This window comes from Balaenoptera physalus, assembly GCF_965194825.1.
Source record: "Balaenoptera physalus genome assembly, chromosome: 12".
Lineage (NCBI taxonomy): Eukaryota > Metazoa > Chordata > Mammalia > Artiodactyla > Balaenopteridae > Balaenoptera > Balaenoptera physalus.
Genome location: NC_138897.1, coordinates 67,492,310 through 67,509,759, shown reverse-complemented (window position 1 = coordinate 67,509,759; position 17,450 = coordinate 67,492,310). Strand labels below are relative to the sequence as shown.

At 45.5% G+C, this 17,450-nt stretch overlaps 1 protein-coding gene across 5 annotated transcripts in view; it reads left to right on the top strand.

The window, feature by feature from the left end:
- Positions 1-17,450, top strand: part of PIEZO2 (piezo type mechanosensitive ion channel component 2) — a 343,647-nt gene that overhangs the window by 44,218 nt on the left and 281,979 nt on the right. The window lies entirely within an intron of this gene.

The following is a 17,450-nucleotide window of genomic DNA, read 5'->3' as shown; positions in this document are numbered from 1 at the left end:
ACTCGAGATGATGTGTTTTTGATCTTGGACCAGAATATCCTCCGTGAATCTCTATGCTCAGATCTCTTTCTACAGTCAAGTTACCAGACAACCTTTTGAAAGCTGACTTTTCAGCCACATGTGTGAGTGAAATTGACCCTGTATCAAAGACCACATCTGCCACCCTCTCCAAAGAGCCCTTTATTGGAACCCTGGCTGTGTTTCACTAACAAAACATGGAAACCCGCTGGTCTCTCCTCCCTTGAACTGGTGGCGGGACAGGTCGGCTTTAGGGGCTTGTTGAAGCGGAAGAAGGGCATCTGTGTTGAGTCTGAGGAGGAGCTCTAAGCAGGGAAACCTGCTTTGTGCTCCTGAGTTGGGGCCGCCACTGGGGGCGAGTGTCCAGTTACTAATCCCCGATCCCGAGAGCTGAATCGAGGATTGGCAATGACAAATCACAAGTGCCAGGGGAGATTTCCAACAACAAGAACATTGTGAACAAGACCAGCCCCTTCTGGGCGTGCTCCCGTCCTAGTTCACCTCCCTTGTCACCCCTGAAATAAGTACCCTTCTTACCGCTATGTTGTAGATGGGATGGTGGAGCCAGAAGGTTCTCAGCAGATGAGTTGTTAGATCATTTTTGCCTTGGAATACATTTTCAATATAAACATCCCTCATTAATGCCAGGGCTTAAAGCCTGCCAATCTAGTAATTTTTCTCCACTACACTTATATGTTTAGTAGGGGATATTTCTCGTTTACTTCTAAACAGAAACCAGAGAGGCAACATTTCACACGTACTAACACCGGGATCTCTGAAGCTGTATGCTCGTGGATTTCTTAACGAATGGACCTTCCCCGTACGAACGTATGAGGCTGTTTGAAAGATGACTGTGACTTGTGCAGCCCCTCAGAGGAAGCAGGATGTGTGGTTGGGAAACTCTGATTGGAAAGATAAAATGCTTGTGCATCTATTTTTGCCTTGTATTTATACTTTAAGCTTATTGGGCAGTTTGCCTGGAAGTAATTGACTTCCCTTGCCCTCTCCCTCTCCCCTGACCCACTCTCCACCCTTTTAGGTCCAGAAAAGGTTTCCAGAGTGTTTGGTCAGTGCAGTCAGTGGACGCTGTGAAGCCCTTAGACCGTGTGGAATTGGTGTGTCCTTCTTGGAGGGGGTCTCACATTCACTTCCATTTTCAAGCTTAAAGCCAAATATAAATACTTATGTTTCATTTTGATTTTAAGGGGCAGTTTGTGTTTCTCCCTCCCTCCTCCTTCCCTCTCTCTCCTTTGTCTCCTGGCCATTTAATCTGTAGACCCAACTTGACAGTCAGCTTATCAGAGGTCAGAGGGGACTTCTGTAGTCTGTTCCAGGAAAAGGGCCCTGTGACAGATGCTCCGAAATGGAGAATCAATAGGAAAGAGAAACCTTGGCCAGTTGGGACGAGCGTGAGGCACAAACCAGCAGAATCGGGGCACTGGGGCCGTTGCTTTCCTGCTGTGCCTTTTCCTCTCAGAAGGGCTCTGCCTGGCTGGTCGATACCTCGAGGCCTGTTTCCGAAGTTCCAATTAAACTCTTGTGTGCTTGCCTCTTCCCTGGGATGAGAAGAGGGATGGGAAAATGTTTGACATCTTCTGTCACAATCGTACGATCCCTCTGAGACCAAATCTCATGAGATCAATAGGCTTTCTTCGTAGGACTTGCGATGGTCTGGGCTTTTATCAGAGCCTGAGTAGTGGTGGCCGTGAAGGTCTGGCACAGGAAGCAGAAGTCAGAGAGGTTTGCATTTGAAACACTACTCACCTCCTCAGGCCCTGTGGACAGAAAGGAGGGCCCCCTCTTGTCGAGGGCCTCTGCGAAGACTTCTTGATCGGATGGACTATTTGAAGAGGTAGATGGACCCTCCACCTGTCCACACGCTTTGCCGTCAGCTCAATGAGCCATGTGCCGGTTTCGAAAGCTCTGTGATGGAGTTAACAGAGATTGGCCAGCACCCAGCACACAGCTGCTGTTCTGAAATGCTGGACGGTGGCTATTATTCCTCGGATGAGGAATGATTCCCTCACCCACCCCCAACATTTAACCTGAAATCCTTGTCTCTTAAAACAAATTTTAGGAGTTTGGGCCATCAAATTATTGTACATCCTTTCCTCGTTATTTTCCAAGCCCTGGGATGGGAAGGTGTTTGGGGAGGTTATGGAGGCCGTCGGTAATTCTTTGCAGACTCACCAGCCATCACTGCTTTGTAGTCTTATCTCTTGATGAGGGAATAATTTCTCAAACTCAGTTTTATGTCTCTTCTGTTGGAGATGCTCCGTCACACCTTGTGTTCTCCTGGGTTAGTTCAATCCAAGGACAGGTTTTAAGTCTTACAAGGCAGGTCCTCAGTGTACCCTGTCAAGAATTCTATTGTCGAGATGAGTTCAGATGATTTAAGCTCTGAGAGCTTATAGGGTGGTTACCAGCCATTTTGCGCATCTAGGTTGCCTGGAATGCTTTGGAAAAATATGATTGTTGAGGCGCTGGGATTTGGACTCACTGGGTGTGGATGGGACTATCCAGAAGGTTGTGACACGTGGCCTATTGTAAGGATACTGACCAAGGGTACACACAGTGTGCGTGTCATGAGCGCAGGCAGACTGCAATTGCTAGAACTGATTAAACAGAACAGCAGGGGAGCAGTTTCTGTGACAACTAAATAAAACTCAACGCTCTTTGTACAGGTACCCGGCTAGTTCCCATAGGCAGTCCTTTTCTCTGCACTTGCTGGCCTTGGGGGCGTCAGTCACTGTTGGATATTTTCGGCCTTTGCTCCTCCAGACCACCGGCCACCCCTGTGTGCACTGAGACGGGTGCACGGATTGCATTACGATGCTTTTCTGCCCTTGTGCTTCTGGGTGGGTTTGGCCAAGGAGAGGCGTTGGCAAGAGATGGGAGGGCGGGAGAGGGCTCGGGTGCAAGGGTCTCCCCCCTGTTGGTGGCCCTCTGCTTCTCCGCTGTCCTTTGAACCTTTTTGAACCCAGTCTGTACACCTGAATGTAGTCCTTCATCACCCTATTTGACTGTGCCCCCTGTGTTCTCTGGGACCTTGGTTGACCTTGGTTGACAAGGTCTTTTTTATTTGTAGCTAAGAAATGGCACCTATGATGAAGAAAACAATTGCTACGTTGATTACGCGTGGGCTCAAAGAACTAAGGAAATCAGATGGCTATATGCTCTCGTATGGACGTTCCTTGTTTCTGCCCTGTAGACATGCTGGTTAGGCTAGAAAGCCACAGAGAATTCTCTGGACTTCTCATTTAAGGACATGTCAATGTACTTCATTCCATCGAGGTTTCCTCCATCAGGTAGCTGTTAGAGAAGCATCAGAACGGGATTTTGGCCTCATCCTGATTGACTTGGAATTCTGCTCCCCTGCGTTCATTTCGGGACCTTCTCTGTTGGGCCGTTGGAGATATAGGAATGCGTGGGATGTAGCCGATGCCTCCAGGCACTTAAAATTTTGTGGGGGGAAGTGACTTGTGACCGAATAGTCCAGGGGTTGTGGGTACACCCAGAGGTCTGCATGGGCCCTGTGGGAGCACAGCCAAGGAGGTGCCTTCCTCAGCATCCATCGCTCAAGAGATGGCTTCCTGAAGATGATACTCAAGCCTAGCAAGAAGGAAACACGGGAAGCAGTGGGTTTTAGTACAAAGGCGAACAGAGAACCAGGAAGGAAGAAGCAGTGGGGGGCTGCTGGCAGGCGGTTGCACCTGGGATCCTGAGCAGGCACAGAAGGCGGCAGGTGGAAGGGCAGGAGCAGCCGGGCACGTGGTCCCAGATGGCACGCGGAGCCCTCTTACTGCCACACCTGTGTCCAACACGGAGGAGCCTGGGAGGAGGATGAATACCTGATGGAGACAGACAGGAGCACAGCTGAATTCCTGCTGTGGGAGGTCAAGTGCTCTTGAGGAAGAGTTAGGGGACGAGGGAGGAAGCGGGGAGGCCCGGATCGGGGACCAGCATTCTTCTCACCGATCACAGGAAGCACCAGGGCGTCCACTTGGCGGCTTCTCCCTGTCCATCGAGCTTACAGACTCCTCGAGCACCAGCCCCGTGTTCTTATTTCTTTGCAGAGGAAAAACACTATCATTGTCTAGAGTCAGAAAAATATATTTAGATTCAAACGAAGCAAGACCAAGTGCATAGCTTGGGAGAGAGATGCCGTGAGCCCAGAGTTCCACCTGCGGAGAAGGCAGACTGGCCCCGAGCTCTCGTCACCCAGGCTCTGCCGGCGCTCAGGGCTGGAGGTGACACTGAAGAGGATGTGGCCGATTTCCTGACAAGCCACAGGCAGGACTTGCCACTCATTTTTATCCAAAACATACAAGACACGTTATTCCAGGAAAAAACCTTGGGGATGGAGGTGCAGTTTTGAATTAAAAATCCTGTTTTCTTTTAAATATGACATTTTCAGCTCCTTTACCTCTTCCCATTAAAAAAAAACCCTTGGATTATTTATTTGCTTCATTTTTTAAATTGCAAGACATTTTGGTTCGAGAAACAGGCCTCCATTCTCACGACATAATAGTGTTTTCACGTCTGTCACTTCCTTCAGGATAGTTACTGGCAAATTTGCAGATTGGTTCTTACTGTTCCGGTATTTATAATAACTTCCTTGTTCTCCTGTTTATTTTTTCCACTTACTTATTTGTTGTTTTTTATTTTTTTTAAAGATTTATTTATTGATTGATTGATTGCTATGTTGGGTCTTCGTTTCTGTGCTAGGGCTTTCTCTAGATGTGGCAAGCGGGGGCCACTCTTCATCGCGGTGCGCGGGCCTCTCACTATCGTGGCCTTTCTTGTTGCGGAGCACAGGCTCCAGACGCGCAGGCTCAGTAGTTGTGGCTCACGGGCCTAGTTGCTCCACGGCATGTGGGAATCTTCCCAGACCAGGGCTTGAACCTGTGTCCCCTGCATTAGCAGGCAGATTCTCAACCACTGAGCCACCGGGGAAGCCCCCCACTTACTTATTGGTCTCACTAACCTGTTATTAAGACTTCCATGTTGAATTTTATCACTAGAATAAGCAAGATTATGTTTTTAAAAGTCAGCTTCACATCAATTTTTACAGCAACTAATAACTTTAATATTTCCCACTTTTGACATATTATCAATTTTCAGAAACTGGTGTATATCATAATAAATATTATTTTCTTGTATGTCACGTCAATCCAGTTCAGTACAACATGTATTTAACCATCTCTCGCTCTGTGTTGGGACATCATACTAAATGCTGGGGGTGCAGGGGATGATTTATAGGCTCTGTCCTGGATGGTTCAGAGGCTTCAGGTCACCACACTCACCATTAGGGTTTTCACTGTGGGAGGTATGCCTCCCCTCCTCCTCTCCTTCCCTCCCTCCCTCCCTCCCTCCCTTCCTTCCTTCATTCCTTCCTTCCCTCCTTCCTTCCTTCCCAAAGCAGGATTTTTGTGTGCCAGTAAGCATTCCAATTCAAGTATGCTTTAAAAAAATGGTTTTTTTATACACTGTGGGCTGGACCCTCGGGCTGTGAATCATGTGGGCTGCCAGCTGGAGCGGGTCCTGGGCCCACCCTGAGTAGCGCTACAGAACAGAGGAGGAGATGGCCACAAAGGTGGCTTCTGTGACAGACGCTGACACCTCTGATTCCCAACAAGCTACGGACTGGTTCAATTCAATGTGTTTTGACATTCCTACACCCTGGCTTGTGTGTTTGATATAATTTGCTAGGACCAAATTGTGATCTTTTTCCTTTGAAATGGCCCGATTATTGCAGTGTGGAAGAGACCTCTGGGAGAGGAGTTTTGGGGGCCCCAGGGGTGTATTTCTAAAGAAAACGAGTAAGAAGAAGAAGGCTGGAGTTTGCTGTCCTTTCCTTTTCAGGTTGTATTTCTGGGCAGTCTGCTGCGAAAATTAACATGTTCCAGATGAGAGCTGAGAAAATACAACAACAACCAACTTTAGTTCTTTTTCTGAGAAAAAAAATGAGAGTTATTTGCTCTTCAGGATTCATTTGTGCCAAGGAAGGGCTAGTCAACTTAGAAATGCAGAATCACCTCAGAATGGTGTCCTTTCCCAAAGAATATTATCAGCACTTGTGATCTCGATTCCCCTTCCTTTGGCTGCTAGCTACCTGTTCATGTGACGTTTTAGTTCTTACTGATGAGATGGGTGGATGTTACTTGGTTGTTGGCCATGATGTTGTGATTTACGCCAGATCGTTGAATTTGGTTTTGAGAGGTTTCTCCCCCATTTTTAACTAAAGGAGAAATGGAATAAAACACTGGAGGTCCTGAGGGCATGTTGGATTTAAAGGGGTCAACTGGAAACCTTTTGCTCCCACCCCTTTATCTCCAGCCCCAAGGGGGCATCTAGCCTTGCCCCTAGATCACGCCTAGTTAGTGCTGCCCCAGCTGGCAGCTGTGCCCCGCCAGCAGAGAAGTGGCCCCAGGATGGCTTAGGACGTCTGCAAAATCCTTTCAGCTCACCCCACCTGTTATTTAAGCACCGCTGATTCAACCAGCCTCTAATAACATTAAAAAATTACACCTGGCATAATTCCTTTTCTGTGACGGGAAGTTGAAGCTCAGTGTATTACTGGATTTGTCCAATGCAGCTCTATTGGGATTCACATTTTGATTTCCTCTTAGTTGCCACCAAGAAGGAGTCAGGCTATGAGGTTCAATTTTTGCTAAAGCTGGACACTGAAAGTGCATTTCCTCACTTTCTTTGTGTGGTATGTAAGGTTAATAAATGTCTTTTCACTCCCAAAAGCTGCCCAAAGCCTCATAGAACTTCTTGTGGTGACGCAGAATTTGCATTGAATCCACTTGTAGGAAAAAAGTGGTTAAGATTTGGAGTTTAACTTCATATACCTTTTTCTTCCAAGAGAAGCTCCCTGAAGTGTGACTTCATTGTGACAGAAAAGGTTCATGATTCAGGAAGCTCTCTTGTTTCTTGCCTCTTCCTGGATGCCTAAGTGGAAATTATTACCCAAATATTATTTTTCCAACAGATACTTTTGTTTCATCCCTTTTGAATATTGTTGTTGTAGCCATGTCATTATGTGAGCCAGATTGAACATTGCAGAGTCACCTGTTTGGTGAAAACCATTGAATATTTACACCACTAGTCAGATACGACAGCTTTTCTCAGATCCCTCCATCTCTAAGGGCAATGGAAGTCAAGCCTTTCATTCCTTTCTTCATTCTGCACCATTGTCACGTGATTGTAATGTGAGAGATACTCTACTAGGCACCCGAAGACACAGCGAAGGCACAGCCCTGCTCTAAGGGGCTTACGGTCCAGTCAAGAAGGTGACACGTTTACAGGGTGAAGTACTACAAGGCCACGTGGAGCCAGGTCATAAGAGTGATGGAGCCAAAATGTGATGGGTGTTCAGAAATGGAAGAGATTACTATTCCTTAAATTTGATTTTATTTTAAAATACAAAATGTACACATACCTTTTATAAGAAAATTTAACATTATTAAATAAAAAGCCACTGTTTTCCCTCCTTCAGTTCCTCTTCCCAGAGGTTAATGGTCTGATATATTCTTCCAGATGTTTTCTGTGTGCAGAGAGGGCTGGCAGAGTGGAGGGGTTAAATCCCAGTTTCGCCTTGACCTTGGACAAATTACATATCCTTTGTGAGCCTTAGTTTCCTGAAAATGGGAATATTGATTGAATATTGTAAATATCAACCTCGTAGACCTGTCGTATTGTGTACAGTTTTATAACCTAGGTTTTGACGGATTGTTTGGTGAACATCTTTCAATATCTGTGCACATGAGCAGTGGCCATTCTTTGTGACTGTGGCACAGAGTTCCTGGTGTGGCAGTCCTTACTGAATTATTCCCTTATTGCTAGACAAGTGTGCTTTTTTATTCAGAGAAGATTACATTTTATTGGGTGATGAGGCCATTCTGTGGGAGGAGACAGACGTTTGAGTGAGCTTGAAGGATGCTTCGGGATTTGGGAGGCATGGTTGGGCAGAGGACATTACAGGTTGGCAAAGAAAGAGACAGGGATTTAGTTACTCTTTCAGTAAGTATTTATTGACTGCTTACTATGATTAGAAATGGGCATAGAAACTGGAAATAGAGGAATGAACAGGAGGGAGTCTGTGTTCCGACGTGGCTGAACATGCACTTGGGGACATGCACTTGGGGAATGGCTAGTGGTGGGTTTGGGTAAAAGGGGGTGTGTGTCTAAGGACGTGCATTGTTGTCTGAGCTGTTCCTGGGCACAGGCCAAGAGTGGAAGGGTTCTGCAACCTCCCTGTCCCCGTGAAAACTGACCGAGTGACCTAGCGATGACATTTGTGGAGGTAACCCAGCCTCGACAGAATTTTGATAGGAACCATCCAGCTTAGCCTCAAAAGGGCTCATGGGTCATGCCTACTTTTTGGAGATAGACTAGGATAGCAAAACAGTCTCACTTTGAGGACTTTGGGGAAAGTTCTGACACATTATGGGTCATCTAGTAAATCCAGGGCATAGCGATGGGTCAGGAAAGGTCATCTATGCTTGGAAATTTAGGAGATCCCAAACTTCTTCATTTATTGACCAAAAATCAAACGCTCTCTCATGGGTCAAGGCCATGAGCTGATGGAAGCACGTATCGTTAGCTTAAACATATTCCTTGAATAATTAATTCTCCAAATAGAGCATCCCACTGGTGGTCTTAAATTACCTTAATTTTATGAGGCAGGAGGATGTAGTGTGTATTGAAAAGAAGGGCAGTGAGAGACAGCAGAAGGCAGAGGCAGCTGGCGATGGGATGAAGCTGGGTGGGATGCCCTGAATGTCCCTGTGGTTTGTCCACCACCAGGAGTGTGTGGTGCCCCGCTCCAGCCTCAGCTACACGGACTTTGAGTGGGATTAGCATTCAGAATGATGAGGAAAGGACTGAATGCAAAGTCAAAGGCTCTGAGTCTGAGTTACAGCCCAAGCAGATCTGGTGGAGAAGCTGATTTTGCGGTGTGAGTCCAATTCCTCGCTCTTTTGGACATTGTTCTGGAAGTGAGGGTTTCACACTGTGGTCAGAGGCTGCTCTTCATCACTGTGGTATCAGAAGCATAAACCCCAGACAGAGCTGAGGGCTGAATTCATGCCGTAAGAGGTGTGTCTATCTCTCTGGCACCAGAAATATTTGAAGGCAATAGCGCTGGCTCCATATATGTCAGGGAAGAGGGTGTTCCTAGGAAGAAGCAGGCAGGATGTCAAAATAAGTTTATCAACCTAAAAACAGTCCTTTTTAATCAGTTCTCAGCCATATTAGTTGTTAAACGAGATACTGTGTGAGGCCACATTGTGTGCTAAGGATGGAAGAAATAGGACTTCATGGTCGGCAGCTAAACCGACTTCTTTTCATGCTAATGCACACACCAGTGCAGGGAGGACGCTGCCAAGAATAATATAGAATATTCTGAAGCCTACAGTGAAAGGCTGCAAAAAAAATCTTATTTTACTGAGTTCTTGAAAGAAGGAAACTGTGGCAGCCAGTAAATTAATCCTGTTATTAAAAGCCATGCCGCCTACATGAAGCCTACATACACATGTACATACACATATATTCTCCAGCCCTGGTGTCTCCTTTTCTATAGCTGTCTCAGATTGCTCCGGGACCAGCATGTGGGAGGCCCTTGAACATCAGGGGATAGAATGACATTGCAGAAGATTTCTCTTATTTCTGAAATGAAAATGACATTTAGTCTCTACTCGTAATGCAGTCCAGTAAGCCAGTCCCAATTTATTTCAGATTGAATGGTATGAACTCCCTAATATTTGACGGTTTTTCTTATATGAAGCCATCAAATTCAATGGTTCATCCTAATAGTTTAGACATACTGAGAGCAACATAAATGGAGGAGTAACTTTCCAAATTTGAAATCTTGCTGCATCTTATAGATGGTAAACTTGTGAATCGGACTTGGCATGAAAAATCTAAGTAACCAGAAATCCAGTAAGGAGCTTTGCTGTCTTATTAGGGTTCTAAGCACTTCTCTTAGGTTTTTCAGAGGACCAATCATGTAAAAATCCAACTATAGTGAATTGGTAGTCCAATAGAATTTGTATATATTAGGAAGATAAGTTAACTTTTGGGAAAATTACAGAAAAGTAGTGTTAATTAAAAATGAGATAGAATGAATAAAGTTAATTAAGAATTAAAAACTGGAATTCAAAAGTTAGTATAAAATTAAACATGAGAGATCATCAACCCTCTTTAAAAATTTTACTGAGGAGAATAAGTTTTAAATTCTTAAAGATTAATAATTTAATGTTTATAGACTAAATAGATATAATAGATTGATAGATTAAATCTTAATTGCAATTAATAATTAAAAAATTAAAAGATGAATCTACATTCTGCTAGTAATAGAATAGTAGAGAGGTATAGTGGTCCAGTTATAAATTGTTGAATTACATAAAAGTGAGTTGAGACTACTAAGTTAAAAGGTACCTTTCTCACATGAGAATAAATGTGTATATAAAGGATGATGAGTGATATCTTCAGACATTAGTAAATATAGAGACACAGACCTAAGTGACTCTCAGTGTCCCCGTCCACAAACACTAACTCTCCTCTTCAAGAGATTAAAAAAGAGCTACTATGATGGGTAGGCGAAGAAACAGTTTTAATGCTTGACCTTTCTCTGCATTCACTTGCCCAGCCTAATTTCTTATTCATCACAGTAGTAAGAGAGCAAGTTTTATTTTGAGGAAGCATAGGAGCTGTGGATTTAAATGCAGCGCTCTTCATACTCAGAGTGAAATAGATCTGATTTCTAATATAAGTGTTCAGAAAGCTTAAGGAATGATGTATTAGCATAAAAGCTTTATTTCCTCATTGCAATCACGAGAGACAGTCTGTGCTATTACTCTCTGGATCAGGTCGCCAGGTCAAGCTTGAGCATGGGATTTGCATTTTAAATATGACCACTTTCTATGAATAATTTGTAAAATTGTGAACGACATATTAAAAGATATTTTTAAAGGAGGAAAGAGTTAGCACTGTATTCTTTCTTTAAAATTTATTTTCTGCAAAGTGTACAGTCAATCAGGATGAGTTTACAAAACTCAAACTTTTAATACTGTTAATAATATTCAATCAGGTATATATTAAATTAATTAAAATAGAAAAGAGAATCCTACCCTTTTAAAATAATTAAAAAGGCAACAAAGTTTTAAACTCATGTGGCTGAAAAAAATCACACTAAGATTTTAGTGACCGTCTGGTTCAACTCATATTTTACAGATTGTACCCCAGGTTGTTAGGAAAAAAAGTAGAAAACTCAGACCAAAGGCTTTTATCCTTTACAAATAAGATACTTTCACCTTATTTTTCCTTAGATTCCTTAAAATTTTTAGTAAACTGAGTAATGGTTATGATTTTCTGCTAAAACAGTTTGATTCTAAGTTCTATTCCCTGTAAAAGTCCTATTTTCCTGGAGGCTTTACTCTAAAATTACATTCTTTTAACTAACTTCTATGATGAAATTAACACCCAATATATATTTTTCCCAGTTTCATTGAGATACAGTTGACATGTAACATTGTGTAAGTTTATGTATCGATTTGATACATCTGTATATTGCAAAATGATTACCTCTGCAGCTTAGCTAACACCTTCACATAATTACCGTTTCTTTTATGTGATGAGGGATTTCTGTTTTTTGAAGTGTCAGAAACACATGACTGATGGATTCAGTGTTGACTGACAGACTCACTGGAACAAAGTCAGCTTTCATACATCTCTGGATAAAAAAGTAGTGTTAAAATATAGGGACCATTTCTACATGTGTTTTCTTATTTGGTGAATATTTCTCTTCTCCTCTGTGTCCCACATGTGTGAACACACTCATGGTGGTGTGGGGAGCATAGGGCAGGCACTTCATGGTAAGAGTGTGTGGGCAGATGTCTGCCTTTCTGAACTGTAGTGGGAGGGACCATCTGGTGTCCTCTTTCTTGAAGAACTAATTTTTGCAACTTTCTGAAGGAAGCACTTGGGACAGGACCTCCGCTGGATGTGGAGGTCAGAGATACAGGAAGAAAGAAGGGAGTAATCTTGTCTTGCCTGTTGGCTGCCTAAAGCATCACCACGTGAAACATTTATAAGTTTCACCGGATGTAAAACACAAGCGTATGTCCTGGGGGAAAGAATTTACACAGACAATGAATGAGGTGACTTAGCAGCCTTTCCTGTCTCTCATTTCTTTGATGGTTTTGCTTCCTTAGGAAAAATCTGCAATTGTTGGTTTTTTGTTTTGTTTTTTTTTTCTGCTGCATTGTAAGTACTTTGCAGCTGCTTCTCTTGTCATTACTGTTTTTTTAAAAATCACCATCCTTCTAAAAGCCATTGATTGCTTCAGAGCACAGAAGGAAAAAATATTAAAAGTGTAAACACAAAATAATTCTAGAATCACTGAACTGACTATTTTGTCTCTTGGTACTGAAGTTGCTTATTCTGAATAATGTGTATCTACCGTTCTGGCAACTGTTAAATAAAGCATTCTGAGGTCATAAAGAGTGTTTAGAATGTACTTAGTTGAAATGGAGGTTCTAAACATGTAAGCTTTGTTGTTTCACAGGCCATTCGTGGTGAGGGGCTCTTTGGCTTTGCTGAACGGTGAGGAGGAAGAGAGGACACGTTTTTGCTAAAATATTCAGCTCTGAGGGCACTTACCTTTAATAACATAATTAAGATTATTACCTTCAACTATTATGGAAGTTAAAGTGTGCATAAACCTCTCCGTCATCGTGTAATACGTGGGAAACTAGTACACGTGTACTGCAACACAAGTATTTTTATAGATGTTACGCGGCCATCTTAAAAATTTCCTATTTGCAAGAGATTTTCCCCTTTCTATATTGATTAAACTCTAAGCTGTCAAAGTCACATCAATCGTTTCTCCAACTTGCAGAGTTTTTCCTAAACCGCCTATCAGTTTTCACCTCTAGAAAATGAAATGTGTTAATGAGATCAGTCCAGTTGTTTACAATTCAAATGGCAGCGCTCGTGTTTATAACGCTCTTCACGTGATGACTTGTCTCGCAGTTTCTAATTGTGAGCTCTCTAGTCCTGGCAAGGTCTTTTTTAGGGAAATTCCTGTTGTCATCCTTCGAGGGAAATTTCCATATAATTTTGGATGGTTAAAACCAGGTAGAAATAGTGGAAAAGATAGTGCATTCTTGGCTAAAGTGAAGAACGTTTTTCCTTAGAACACCTTGATCTGCACTGTAAAAAATTGCACTGTCAACAATAAAATCCTTGAGGCAGGGGACAGAGGTCCAGGAGCCTGGACGGCCCACGAGAGGCATGGGTACCAGCATCTGATAGCTTTTTATAGGAGCAGGGCTGTGCTCTGGGACTCCAGGTCCTAGACCAAGACAACATTACGCTGGATAAAGGAGCATTGCTCTTTGCCTTCTGAGGCTTTTCTAGCTCAAATGTGCCTTATTGACAAGTTCAAAGGCATATTTTGCTCTAGGTGGGTAATGCACTTAGATATGGCATTCAGAGTCCCCGTAAGCTCGGGTGACTCCTGGGTAGCCACTTCACACATAAAATAAAGCAGAAAATTCAGCAATTTAGGCCACTGTCATCAATCAAACTGGATAATTTTAGACAAAAATAAACGAAGGTGGATTTTTAGAAGTGGCTTGATTTTTTTTTGTGTGTGTGAAAGGTTGGGTATTAGTCATCTGTTGCTGCATACAAATTACCCAAACATTTAGCAGCTTAAAGCAACAAACCCTGCTGCGGAGTTTCTGGGAGTCGGGAATCCGGGGAGGTTCAGCCGGTGCCTCCGGCTCAGGCTCTCACGGGCTGCAGTCAAGGCCGGTCAGGATGTAGTCAAGGCCGGTCAGGCTGCAGTCTCTGGGGGACTTGCTTCCAGGCTCACGTGTGTGGCCGTTGGCTGGTGCGGGCTGGCTGCTGGCTGGAGACTGCGGCCCCTTCCCTCCGGGCCTCTCCTCGGGACAACTTGTAGCCTGGCGGCTGGCTCCACTCAGGGACCAAGGGGCACCCAGGGTAGAAGCCACCAAGAGCTATCCTGCTACTTTCACTGACTCTGGTCACTGGCAGGGAGCCCCTGGGTCCAGCCCACACTCAGGAGCCAGGGGATCACACACGGGGACCATTTAGAGGCTCCCTACCACCCTGGGTCATCCTTGCTTCTCTTTAAGCATTTGGGACTTTGTTATAAATAATGGTAACTAAAGGTTCTGCCCTGAGAACCCAAGAGTGGTCTCCCTTCTACCCCCTGCAAAGTTAGTCATTGGGAATTTCCTAAGTTTACACATTTCCACTGTGCATTATATGAAACCTTACAGAATGAAGTTATAAAACTGAAACAGCGACAGGCATCCTGTGGAGGGAAGGTTCTGGCCCCCTGAGCCCCTGAGAGTTACCCAGGGACAAGTCAGGCAGGTGAGGACGTGGAGCTGAGGCCGCCAGGCTTCTGGACGGAGGTGCAGGCTCAGGACGAGCTCCCAGGCTCCAATCTCAGCCCGGCCACTTGCTGTGCTTCCTACTCCTGCTGCTTTCTCATGTGTAGAGAGAGAGAGTAAAAACAGGGTCTGTGAAAGGAGGGTGGTGAGAGTGTGAGTTAATGCACAGATAGGGCTTGACACGGGGCGGTGCTCCTGTGAGCTGATACTGACATGAGCTCATAGCAGACACATGCCCTGGGCACCCTCTTTAAAGTGATACCGTCATACAAGTAAGCTCTAGTTTTCTCTTTACCCAGAAATACACAGAATTAGGTAATTTTGCTGCACGATGTGCATTAACATTAAAAACCCCAATGCTAAAATCAAAGCGACATTCCACTCGATTAAATGTTTATTTGGGGCAGTGCCAGTGGTGGTGTTTTGATGCTATTGGGAAGGCTGTAGCCTTCATATCCTGGTTTCCTTTTCAGGCACCCTCGTGGCTTTCATTCCATTTCACACACTTATTCTTGTCTATTCTTCTTGTGAGCCTGAGAACCTCCTGTCCCCCGGTCCCTGGAGGTAACAGAGATGGTCACAGACACATGGACAAATGCCCGTAACCCTGGATGAGAAGAGCTCTGGGAGAGGCGCCCCCAGCAGAAGGAAGGCACCTGGTTTGGGGGAGGAAACACTGGACCAGAGCAGGAACAGGCTGGATGCAGGAAGGTGGTCCGGCGCCTTCGAGGCCTTGAGGCCAGAAGCAGCACAGGGCAGGGCTGTTAAGCCGGGCAGCCGCTTGGAAGGCAGGATGCGTGTCGGTGGGACAGGGAGCTGCAGGCCCAGGCAGGAGCCAGGCTGCAACCTTGATGGAAGGTGAGATCCATCACTTAGTCGATGTCACAGAGTGGACACTGAGTCCTCTGATCCCTCCCAAGGCCCATGTGACCCGGCCCCATCCAGGACTGCCTGGGCCACCGCGGGCCAGGAGTAGTCAGACAGGCTGGGGGCTTTGCTGCCACATGGCCTGCTGCTCATGGGGTGGCTGGTCACCGCCTCACCTCAGGGCTTGGATCTCACCTCCTGGGTGAGCCCTGCCTTCAGTGCTCCTAGGGGATGCAGTGGCCGCTCCTCCACCCCAGGGCCCTGTCCCCCTTGCTGCTCTCCACCCCCGAGTTCTTGTTTACAGGGTTCTCATCTTCCAGCATGGCTTGCAATCTTCTATTGTGCTTATTGTTCACCATACATCTCCCCTCCTGAATGTGAAGGGATGCTGGTCAGTCCCAAGGACATAGTATGTGCTCAAAAAATACTTAGTGACTGGATGAATAACCAAATGTTTTTTGGGTTGTCAGGGAACGTCAACTCTGGATGAGAAATAAGAGACAGAAAAAAATAGCTAGAAAGACAATCCAAACATGGGTTCTTGCTCTTTTATTTTGCCTCATTTATACATTTTCCTGTCCAGTGATAGTGTGGAAGTTTCTTCCTGCTTTGGGTCTTTCATAAAGGAGGTTGGGAGTGTCCACGGTGGTAAACAAAGCTACCATCATGTGCACGACCCCCGCGGGATGAAAAAGCACTTCTGTTGATTCCTTCCTCCCCCCACAGCCTCCCTCACTGTACCCTGCTTGCCTGTCATTGTCCAAAGGAAGCCACCAGCAGCCGGGACCCCATCTCCTAATGCCATGTGCATCCCACTCTGGTCTGTCCCCAGGTCCCAGACGCTCTGACTCTGCGGGCAGGAGCACCCAGGCCTTGCCCGTGCTGTGTCTCCCCAGCTCAGCCCTCTGTGGCCTTGTGAGCCCCTGTATAGCCCTCTTGTTTCCTGCTCCTGGTGATGTTCCCCTTGTGCTTCCATCTCTCAACTCCCATCCCCCTGCTGGGTCTGCATCACTTTCTGGAGGCTGTCCTGGACACTCTTACAGATGATCAAATGACCAACCCCTCTCTCTGTTGTAGTAAACTTCTTCCGTGAAAACTTTTCTTGTGAAAATGGACTTCCCCGGTTTTTCTCCCATCTGTCCTCAATTTTCTGCTGCCTTTTTCTTCCGTACCTGCCCGTTTTCCCTTCCCCATCTCACCCCCCTGTCCCCCCCATGTAGGCAGCTGCCTCCCCTTGTTGCTGTGGCCTTTGGAGAGTCCATCCTCTCTTGTCCTGCCCACTCACCCCTCTGCTCAGGGCCCATCTCCGCGTCCCTCTCAGGTCACTGAGCAGCGATCCTGCCCACTCTGTCCCTTGACTGTTTCCATCAGGGCTGAGTCCCACGGTTGGATTCCGTGAATGTGTCTAAAGGTAAACTTACCACTTTCTCCTTAAATGTCTTATTCTCCCCCACGGCAGGAATCCTTATCACCGCGGTCGTGAGCCTTGGCGTCACTTTTGTGTAATTTCTCTTCCCATCTCTCCATATTTATTGTACCAAATGCCTTTTTATTCCGCGTGCTGCTTCTTAAGTTCCGTTGTTTCTGCACCATTTACACCTTGTTGCTGCAACACTGAAGTTTCCCTTCCCACCCGTCCAGCCCACGTGCAGTCTTCAGATCACTCTTTCTGAAATGTTTCCTCCTGATCCAGATGGTCAGGGACTAGTTCTTTCAGCTCCACGTTCTCTCCACTTTCTCTCCGACTAACTTTTGTTCCAACACTTCTCCATCCTGTGAATCCGTTAAACCGCTCTCATCCACACACGCATACTTACTCCTTCTCCCCCCTCAGCCTTCCTTTATTCATGCAGTAAGTCTATTTTTAATTGCTCGAAGGCGCTCATTTTCTTTCTACGTGGATGCTGCACGCCGCCCTCTCCCTGTCGGGTAACGAGGCTCCTCACCACAGTTGCTCGTGTTTTCGAGGGCTTCCCGGGTCTAAGACTCTGGCCAAGCCTTTAAACCTTCACTCCTCATCGTAAGCCTCTGAGTCAGAGACGGTTATTAGACCCATTTCATAGATGAGGAAGGGGAGCTTGGGGAGGGAAGGAGCACATCTCTGACCTGCCGTGCTCCCTTTAAGACGAG